Source organism: Tachypleus tridentatus, chromosome 12 (assembly GCF_004210375.1).
Source record: "Tachypleus tridentatus isolate NWPU-2018 chromosome 12, ASM421037v1, whole genome shotgun sequence".
Lineage (NCBI taxonomy): Eukaryota > Metazoa > Arthropoda > Merostomata > Xiphosura > Limulidae > Tachypleus > Tachypleus tridentatus.
This window is the reverse complement of record NC_134836.1, coordinates 136,998-148,382: the sequence shown is the minus strand read 5'-3', so window position 1 is coordinate 148,382 and position 11,385 is coordinate 136,998.

Genomic DNA, 11,385 nt, shown 5'->3' with positions numbered 1-11,385 from the left:
TGAGAGAATATAGAAATAATTCAAGTAACATGGTGTTTGTAATTTTATTATTTAGTGTGAATAAAACCATCAATGATCAATAGGACTTTTGTAAAATACACTTACAAACGTGCATTAACGCCTAAACTTTCTCCCATTCATAAAATATTTCTTTCTTAGAACAAAAAATTAATTTATTTTTGGACAACTCGACAGCGTGCAAAAGAAATAATTTAAATAAATTTTTATGCCGTTAACGAAATAATATGGCTGCACGTACACATTTCACTCAGCATACATATTTCCAGTATGTTAACATGAAGTTCTTGAGATGTTAAAATACTTAAGAATAATGTTTTGTAATAAAATATTTTCTCGTAATTAAAAAACAACTGTCCACTTTGCTCCCACAAACTCGTAAGTTTTAGAAAAACGCGACAGTGAGCTGTCTGTTTTAGCTACCGCGCGGAAATAAACCCCGAATTTTACTGTAAACTTACAGCTGTTCCAACGGGGAACTCCAGCAAACTATGATGTCAAAGAGATAACATTATTGACATTTTGTCATTGATGTATTAATGCTTTGAGAATGAATTAACTTATTAATGGTTTAGAGAGTGAATTGACACGTTAGACGATAGATTAGCATATTAATGTCTAAAGGATTTGTTGAGGTGCTAATTTATGATTAATGTATTGATTTTTATGAAGTAGATTTTTCTTATTAAATAGTAAAATATTTCTATTAATAAGTATTATGAGTTCTACACCTCTACTTCAACATCTAAAACTAAACCCCTTCTTGAACAAATTCTTGTTTCTTTGTTTGTTTGTTTTTGAATTTCGCGCAAAGCCACACGAGGGCTATCTGCGCTAGCCGTCCTTAATTTAGCAGTGTAAGACTAGAGGAAGGCAGTTAGTCATCACCACCCACCGCTAACTCTTGGGCTACTCTTTTACCAACGAATAGTAGGATCGACCGTAACATTATAACGCCCACACTGCTGAAAGGGCGAACATGTTTGGTGCGACGGGGATTTGAACCTGCAACCCTCAGATTACGAGTCGAACGCCTTAACCCACCTGGCCTTGCCGGGCCCTGAACAAATTCACACGAATCATAACAAGAAAACTATCCTCGGTATCAGCACATAACTAACAGCTGCTCACCAACATTAATACAACCTCTTCCTCTGATCGCTAATCTACACCGGCCTCGAATCCAGCAAGCTATAGTTACAATTATGACATACCTTATTCCATTGAAAGTGAAACAAGTTTTATAATTAAAAATATCCAATATCTCGCCTTTTATTAATAAGCGAATATAACCTTTAAACATTATTATGTTAATGAGAATTTCTCAGAGATATTAATTATTCGGATTTATAATCTCCTAGAAGAAATCCGAAAAGTGGGATTTAGCTTTAATCACCACAGATGGGTTATTTTATGTTAGAATAGTTGGTGTTGACCATTGAAAGATCCCGGCATGGCCAGGTGGGTTAAGGCGTTCGACTCGTAATGTGAGGTTAGCGCGTTCGAATCGCGGTCGCACCAAACATGCTCTCCCTTTCAACCGTGGGGCGTTATAATGTGATGGTCAATCCCACTATTCTTTTGTAAAAGAGTAGCCCAAGAGTTGGCGGTGGGTAGTGATGACTAGCTGCCTTCCCTCTAGTCTTACACTGCTAAATTAGGGACGGCTAGCGCAGATAGCCCTCGAGTAGCTTTGCGCTAAATTCAAAACAAACAGACACTTGAAAATTTGTTTCCTAACTTGTGACATTTGCATTTATCTATGCGTCACTGCAGAAGGACTAAAAATAGAGTTTTAGGTAATTTTGAAACAATAAACTAATATTTATGCTAACTTAAATAAAAAGGTACAAGTTGAACAACAAAGGTGAGATTCTTATCGCTATTACACGTTTATTACATTCTACTAGTACACGGTGCTTATATCAGCTTTAAGCTGTACAATAATCAACATACAATATGGAAAGGCTTATAAGACATCCTGTTATTTACATTTATTACACAACATTTAGGCCTAGTTCTCACACATCAACGTCTTATCTCGTTCAGCAACGAAATAAAACTACAACCTTAGTTTGTTTGGAACTAAGCAAAAATTTACACAATGGACTATCTGTTATCTGCCCACTACAGGTATCAAAAACCCAGTTTCTAACGGTGTTAGTCCGCAAACGTGTCGCTGTGCCATCTAGAAAGAGAGAGAGAAATATCCAAAGCTTTAGTATTTCAAACATTCTCTCACTAGTATCAACAAGTATCACACTAATCTGCAAAAGAATATTTGTCATACAGTTGTTATTTACTTTCCTGTCTCTTTGGTGTTAAAATCTCTCTTCTTGTTATAAAAGTTCGCGAAACGTTATGCGAAGCTTGTAACTGAATTACACCATAGATGACAAGGATCGTATGGTGCTTTGACTGTAGTTGTATGAGGGGTGGAAAAAGAAAGATGAGCAAGTTGTTAGGCTCACAGGGGAGGTTAAGGTGACTAGGTCCGGAGTGCGGGAGCTGCTAGCGGAAGTACCGTTATCGTGATACAGAATCGGCACTCGAACGACTCTTTGGACAGTTGTAGCAGCTCTTGCTATGGTAGCGGCTTCCATTTCGGCGGCAAGCTGTCGTTTCCACTTGTTCCGCCGATTCTGAAACCAAATTTTCACTTGGGTCTCAGTGAGACGAAGACAAGCTGCTAAAGTCGCCCGCTCGGAGCTGGAAAGATATCTTTTCAAATCAAATGTGGATTCTAGCTGAAAAACTTGACTTCGAGTGAACACTGTTCTTGTTTTCTTTTTTCTCCGATTTTTCTTACTTTTTTCATCTCGAAATCCACTACTTGAGGATGTTCCGTTCTCCCCCATTTGACTCTCAGCAACCGTTGAAATTTTCTTTACCACCTGTGAACCAATCAATACTTCAGGACCAGACAAGTCAGCGGCGGTGTTGAAGATACAAGGATAGTTGCTGTACATTTGATTGTTGGTTCTTTCTAAACAAACAAAATTATTTCTTTTATTATATATAAAATAAATAATCATGTCTTTAATAGAAAATCTGAACATAATCACTTACATAAAAATAAATGATAAACGCTGTGTTGTTTCTATTTCTGATAACATAACTGAAAATACCATTAAACAACAGAGTCCTGCCATTCTTCTAAAAGGATTTACGTTCTACCGAAACAAGCCTGAAAAGTGGAATTTAGTTTCAGACACTATAGATTAATTAGTTAATATAAAAACAGTTGGTGTTAGCGCAAGAAGATTTATATCTTTACTTTTCTTAAATTGGAATTATCCACGTAAAATTATAGTTATTAAACTATAGAGAAAATTGTTTGGTTCAACTAACTGTAACAACAGTTTATTATAACGTTCGTCGCAAATAGTCTAACTGTATACATATTATTGCCGTATATTCTATCAGATGCTATGACAAAACATAATATTTTAAGTGTTGATATTCATTTCACGCATTTTATATAATAATAAACCTAAAATGTTTACATAAGGTAATGCATATTCATGGCCCGGCATGGTCAGGTGGTTGGGGTGCTCGACTTGTAATCTGAAGGGTGAGCATTCGAATACCGTTACACCAAACATACTCGTCTCTTTCAACTGTGGGGTTGTTATAATATGACAGTCAATCCCACTATTCGTGACTAAAAGGGTAGCCTAAGAGTTGGCGGTGTGTGGTTAATGACCAGCTGCGTTCCCTCTAGTCTTTGACTGCTAAATTAGGGACGGTTAGCGCACATAGCCCTGGTGTATCGTTGCGTGAAATTCAAAACAAAGTAGAACAAAAATTTGACAAAGGGTAATATATTTCTTTTAAAACATAGTTGGAGCAAAAGTATTTCCGAAAGAATTTAATAACTAGAGGGTAATATCAGACATATTACTGAAAATTGCACTATATAATCTGTTTACTGCCTTACTACTTCTTTTCATTTTGATACGACGATATTCAGTTTGAATACTTTAAGATAACAATAATAAGAGTCTTTTCAGAAACGATGTATTTGTAGGATAATCAAGCGTAAAGTAGTCATATTTGTTTGTTTGTTTTATTTTTGAATGTCGCGAAAAACTACGCAAGGGCTATCTGCGCTAGCCGTCCCTAATATTTAGCAATGTAAGAATAGAGGAAAGGCAGCTAGTCATCACCACCCATCGCCAACTCTTGGGCTACTCTTTTACCAACGAATAGTGTGATTAACCGTCACATTCTAACGCCCCAATGACTGTAAGGGCGAACATGTTTGGTGCGATCGAGATTCGAACCCACGCACCTCAGATTACGAGTCGAACGCCTTAACCCACCTGGCCATGCCGGGCTAAGTAGCCATATCTATAAACCATAAAGACAAAATACTACCTTACAGTTAGTTAATGCACAACATATTTGTGTTAAGCATTTTACTTATAAAATGACACGAAACAGTTATTTTAAAATTAAGTAACTTTTTACTTGAATTATTACATTGGTATGAATAGGATGCATATAAAAATATAATAGGTCTGAACGTTGTATGTTAATTTGTAAAATGTTTTGTTTTAAGAATTAAATTATAATTAAATTAAAGTGTTTGTGAACGGTGAAGTACACTGTACAAACAGTTAAAATATATGTAACAACGTTTTAAATTTTACGTGCAATGGTTTGTTATTACGAATTGAATCTGCAATCGTACCGTTTAGTTTGGACTTACAAGTTTAATCAATTTGGTTTAACAAGGCAAAAAAATCCTGAATTAATAATAATAAGTTAGTGTAATGTATGTATATGAATACAATACGTAGGATAAATATCTTGAGTTGACTTCATTAGACTAACATGAAAAAACATACGTATATATTTATATGTTGTACATTAAATTTATATATATCGCATTACCCTTATCGGTCCAGGTTGCCAACGTATTTTCCAGCAGATAGTGTATGTGGTAAAAGCACTGAAACGCGTTGGGGATATCCCATCTATCACACAAAATCTGAACGATGATTTTAAAACAGTCATCCTTCATGGAAGATCAAATAAGGGTAGGAAGCTGAGCACTTACACCCACCACGTCTCAGCTTTTGCACTATTTCAATCCCTATAGCCAGTTGTGGGAAGTCACTCACCCTCAAACTTCTTAAAGTAGAATTTAGACCACCCAAATATTTCTATTAAATAAACTCCCACCCTCTGCCCTTATAAAAAAGATATTAAATAGCAACACTATATGCAAACTGCTAGAAGATACAAAATGTTGAGTCTTTAATAGCCATACATACATACATGACAAACAGTGTAGGGCGAATAACCCTTTTCCTGTGGAATATCTACTTCTGGATAAAAGTACTTCTATTCGATGTCTTCAACATTGACTCTGACATTTCTATCTTCTAAAAATTTAGATACTCAGCGAATAATCCTGCACGAAAATCTTATTTGAGAAATTTGGCATCTTGGACTATTGTGCTAAACACTATCGAAAGTGTTTGCCATCAGGAAAGCATGAGATAGTACACTATTCATTGTTGTAGTTAATTACTTTTTTTTTTCTGTAAGACAGTTAAATTATCTGTTGTTTGTCTTGATTATAAACAGCATACTTATGGATTATCTCCATAAGACCAAGAAACTACAACTCCAAAACTCTGTTGTTTACAATTTTCTCTAAAACTTTATCTTGGTGGCTCTCTAGTTTTCTAGATTATTTGCTGATTTACCTTTCTTTAAAAAAGTAAGTAAGCCAACCTGTTTCCAAGCGGCAAGTTTGAAGCCTAATTTAAATAATAAATCGAATAACGCTGTTAGATGTTCGTATAATCTCAAAAGCATTTTTTCTTTTAGAAATATCTCTATTTTGGTATACGACACTAGTGTGCGTCAACGTACAGTAATCTAGTTACTTGGTTTAACAAAGATGTTACTGGTTGTATTACCTGCAATTACATGTTCATTGTTATGGTATTCGATATCATATTAAAACTTTATATCGAGATGGCTCTTTGGTCTATACAAGTCAGCTATTGTTGGGAAACGTTGACTCGGATGTTTTTAACAATATAAATCTAACTGAATTGTTTATATACTAAAAAGATCCCTGGTTCGGATTAATCACTTTTTTGACTCTTAGATAGCCTGGTATGTTACATTTAGTGTTTGTACATCGTTGTTTACGATAGTAAGTCCATTTTCGAATATTGTAGGAAGTCCTCGATCTCATGACACTTGGAATCTAGGCTTCCTTGTATAATGACATGAAGAGTTAACATATTCATGTTGTGTTTAAAAGGTCCATAATTTTGTGAGTGCATGTTATTGCGTGTGCTAAATGTTTTCTAGTAATAAGATTATCATAGTCAGTAAACCTCTTTCGTTGTCTGCTTTACTGATTTCCTGCAATACATTTTCAACCATGTTTGTAAAAGTTGTGGCCATATCTGTGTGCTCGTGGGTATTGTTTCAGCTTACGTTTCGTCAGTTCGTGAGACGTTTATTTCTACAGTTATGCGGTTGTTAGTCTCAGTTTCCCTATCATTTTATTACTTCTGAGTATATTCACATTTATTTTTTTTGGGGGGGGATTGTCTATAGTTTTATTTTGTTGAAATTTAGAAGTCTCTGGTGTTAGAAGAAGTGGAACTTTTTGTTGAATATATGTTGATTGAGGACTGTTGTTCTTTCTAATATTATAGAGTCTTGTTATTATTATCTTATATATTGGACAGTCTTTATAGTTGGCACTATGATACTCTTTGCATCTGCAGCATTCGGTTTTCTCGTGTGTGCGTGGACACTAGGTAACCATATGATTCTAACCGTATCCTAGCCAGCGGAACATTGATCTACACTCCGAAGCTATGAGGACACATCTCTGGCGGTTGAAAGACTGCGTAATTGTAATTGCTAGGTTTTTAGTTTCTTCCACTGTGTATTTGCTATACCTCGTTATAATATCCGTCATTTATATGTTTTATTCTTCTACATTTTCTTACTTTTGATAAATACTGCTAAAATTATTTCAATTTTAGTAAAATTTATTCTCTATACGAATTCTCCTTTGCCTGAGCGACGACCTCTATGGAGTGGTGAATGTCCCTAATTACAATGATTTTTAACTGTGGCCCGCTTCCTGATAAGCGTACTCTAATATTTCTCAGTTGAAAAGTGTCTTGTGGACTTTCTTAAAGTAGGATACTGATATCTTAGCTCTACACCCCTCCTTCAAGAATTTAACTAGTCTTTCTTTGCTTTTGTTTTGCTTTTATTTTTTCTCTGCATCTCCCTATCTTAGACTGAGACACACCCTATTATAGTCTTTTGGGATTCGTTCTTTTGTTATTTATTGCTTTTGGTTGTGTATCGTTTTGGGCGTTTTTGTGATATGTTCTTGGGTGTTTGTTTTAACGATAACTCTACTATTTATTTATTTTTGAATTTTGTTCAAAACTATTCGACTGCTATCTGCACCAGCTATTTCTAAGATAGCAGTGACGGAGAGAAGGCAGCTAGTGAAATCATCGACGGCCAGATTTTAGGCTGCACTTACCAACTAATACTGGAATTGACAGACACATTATACCATCCCCACAGCAGAAAGATTTCGGTGACAAGGATTCGAACTCTCTACCATAACTAACAATCCACGCCAGGCGGCGCAGAGACTAATATCGTGTCAAATACCATTGTTTTAATTTTATGTAATGATACAGCTTGACAATCAATAACAACGTTCAACAGTACAATAAAACCCCTGCTCTTGCACCATAGACGCTCTCTCGACCATCTCGCTACGCTTTCAATAACTATTCTGGTAAAATAGTTGAGCTTTCAGTTCTGGGTCAACGTTACATAAAACTATGACGTTACAGATCTCTCGCCCCTTAGATTTTTTCTCACCAACGACCTTCACTGAGGTGGCTACATTTAAGGCAGTAAACGCTCTTTAACTCCTATGGACTATCGTGTTATCCGCAGATGAGAGTCGAACCTCAGATTTTAGCGTTGTATGTTCATAAATATACCGCTGACTTACCGAGAACGTGGATTCGGGCTTCCTGCAGTTTCACGGTGGTTCTCGCTTTTTCTCTTCACTTTATTACCCATTCTCAACCCTATCAGACTTTTTGATGGGGTTGAGATTAAGGCTTTGCCCAGTCAGCGTAATATCTTGATCTTTGGTCTTTGAAGAGTCCTTCACTTGAAGCAATGAAATAAGATCGAAGATGTCTTTTAAATACACGTAGAGTGAAATTTCCTTTTTCTTTCATGTATAGAATGCATGAATATGATTAACCTTTTTATCCATGTAGTATGAAGCGAATTCATTTGGATGTGCATTGCTCAGCATATGTTTCGTGACATTAACAATCATTTTTATAAAATGCAGGCGTCCAACACTTTGACCAGAGATGCTTCACCTAATCCTGCAGTGCTTCATAGCTTCATCCAAAAACGCCAGATGAAAGTGCTCTCCACACTGACGTCGTACAAAGTGATCTTCATCAAACACATGCAGGTTGAAATCGGATTCGTATGAGAAAATCACTTTTGTATGAATTGTCTGAATGAATGATCCATACTTTTGTATGAATCTTGCTCGTTGACCCAGTTAAACCTCATCTTCTTCGTTAGCAAGGATTTTTTTTTGGCCTTCTTGCTGGATGACCAATTGAGACCGGATGGTATACATGGTGACACTAACCCATGAAGTTTTCTTACATGCTCTTTTTGACGACAATTGACGATTCTGCTGGCTCATCATTTGAGAACACGATAGTCAGCAGCTGTGGAAGTATTTTTCCCGTTCCTTTCCTTTCTGCTGATCCAGACAGCCACTCTATATATCTCGGCATCCAGTGGCTTGCACTTGACTGGTTAATTTTAATTATTCTAACAGTCTGCATTGCTAGAAGTCACTCTTTGTTCATGGAGGCAATCACTTTTTTCGTCGACGTAACTTGCAACTATTGGCCATCGCAATTTGCAGCACATAGGCTTTTGAAGTCACTCTCAGTAAGAACTTGTATTTCTAACCAAAAATTGACCAATGCAATACCTAGATAACTTATAAAGCTACTGGTTTACTAATTAAACAATAGTGCATCATCCATGAAACCCATTTGTTCGTGGACGAATTAGGGCTTCAAAACAGATGATGATTCTGTAGAAGTTTAAAGAATTAGGTGATGCAATAAACTATTCCAGCACTGTACAGAAGTTGTGTCGTGTTAAATATCAAGCACATATTTATTTACTATTGTTCTTTCACGCTACTTCCTAACTTGTGTAGGGAATTAAGCATATTGGTTGTTGAAAGAGATGAAAGAGAAATGTTGTAAATCAAACTATCAAGAAGTTAAATACATATATATATATATACATACTATTGTCGATAAAACGTTTCGGGTAATTGTTTGTTTGTTTTTAAATTTCGCGCAAAGCTACAGGAGGGCTATCCGCACTAGCCGTCCCTAATTTAGCAGTGCAAGACTAAAGGGAAGGCAGCTAGTCATCACCACGCACCGCCAACTCTTGTGCCACTCTTTTAACAACGAATAGTGGGATGATTGTATCATTACAACACCCCTACGGCTGAAAGAGCGAGCATGTTTGTGCGAGGGGGGATTCGAATATACCTATATATATTTGCGTGTATGTATACACATGCCTTCACACCTTCCTATTGTTTTAAGTACTTGTAAGCCTGTGAGCATTGTTTCACATGTTCATTTGTTAGATTATCACGTGACCTTTGATTTAGAATTGTTTCGTTTATAGATTTACTGTTCAATTAGTGATATTTGAAGAAGGGCATTGCCTGAAACGTTGTATTCACAAAAGTATACATATACATATATATATATATTTATTTAGAACCTAAAATAATTGATAATGATGTCTATCTAAGTATTTTTGATAAAAGAAAATGTTTCGCTTTTCTAATACATGATTTACCCTCTTTAATAGTAATGTACCATACTCTTCTGTTATAAGCATTATAACTTCACAATTATTCAGATTTTGTAAAATTCGAAATAAATTACAATATTTTAATACTAATGTTGAAATATTGACACACAAAAATAATACTAAATAGATTTAATAAAAACAAACTTTATAAAATATTAAAATATTCTGTGGTAAATTTAATAATACATTAAATAAATACAAAGAAGTATAAGTTAAAGAAATTTTACTGAACGTTTCTGAAAACTATTTTTAATTGTTAATAAGGTCATTTAAACGACGTGACACTTCTGTATGTGAATATTTGTAGTCACAGTGGACTTAATGGGTACGGCTTTACTTTAAATAACTCGAATACGAGTAAACAAATAATTATAACACAAAGTCATCTAAACTCAAGTCTAGCATGATCTTGCAATTTGTAGATGGTTGATCCGAAAAATTAACAAACTAAACAAGAAAATGAGACTAAACTTGTACGAGATATTAGGTTCAAGGCTCGGCATGGCCAAGCATGTTAATGCGTTCGACTCGTAATCCGATGGTTGCGGGTTTGAATTCCGGTCGCACCAAACATGCTCGCCCTTTTAGTCGTGGGTGCTTTATAATGTGAGGGTCAATCCCACTATTCGTTGGTAAAAGAGTAGCTCAAGAGTTGGCGGTAGGTGGTAATGAGTAGCTGCCTTCTCTCTAGTCTTACACTGCTAAATTAGGGACGACTAGCGCAGATAGCCCTCGAGTTGCTTTGCGCGACATTAAAACAAACAAACAAACAACACATTAGGTTCAATAAATTAATCAAATTCTTTTGCGAAACGCGTAGTGATAAAATATACAGACTAAACAATAAATTCAATCTAAACTTACGACATATTGGCTGGAGTAATAAGTTAAACGAAATTATTAAACTAAATATTTCCATAAGGTTTCTAATTATGATAACTTTAAAAAAATAAAGAACAAACAAAAAAATAAAATCCATACTGGTATACATAAGTTAATAACAATAGTAAACTAACAGAAACAAAAAGACAAAATCTTTAGTTTTACGTTGCATTATTACAATAAAGAAATAAGAAAACGTGTCAATTACTGTTTTATGCAAATTAATTACATTATTGCAATGATAGTTTATTAAAATTCAGAATAGTTCCTTTAGCGATTTTAATTAGAATATCTATGATTGATTGTTTGTTTGTTTTAGAATTTCGCACAAAGCTACTCGAGGGCTATCTGTGCTAGCCGTCCCTAATTTAGCAGTGTAAGACTAGAGGGAAGGCAGCTAGTCATCACCACCCACCGCCAACTCTTGGGCTACTCTTTTACCAATGAATAGTGGGATTGACCGTCACATTATAACGTCCCCACGGCTAAAAGGGGCGAGCATGTCTGGAGCGACGG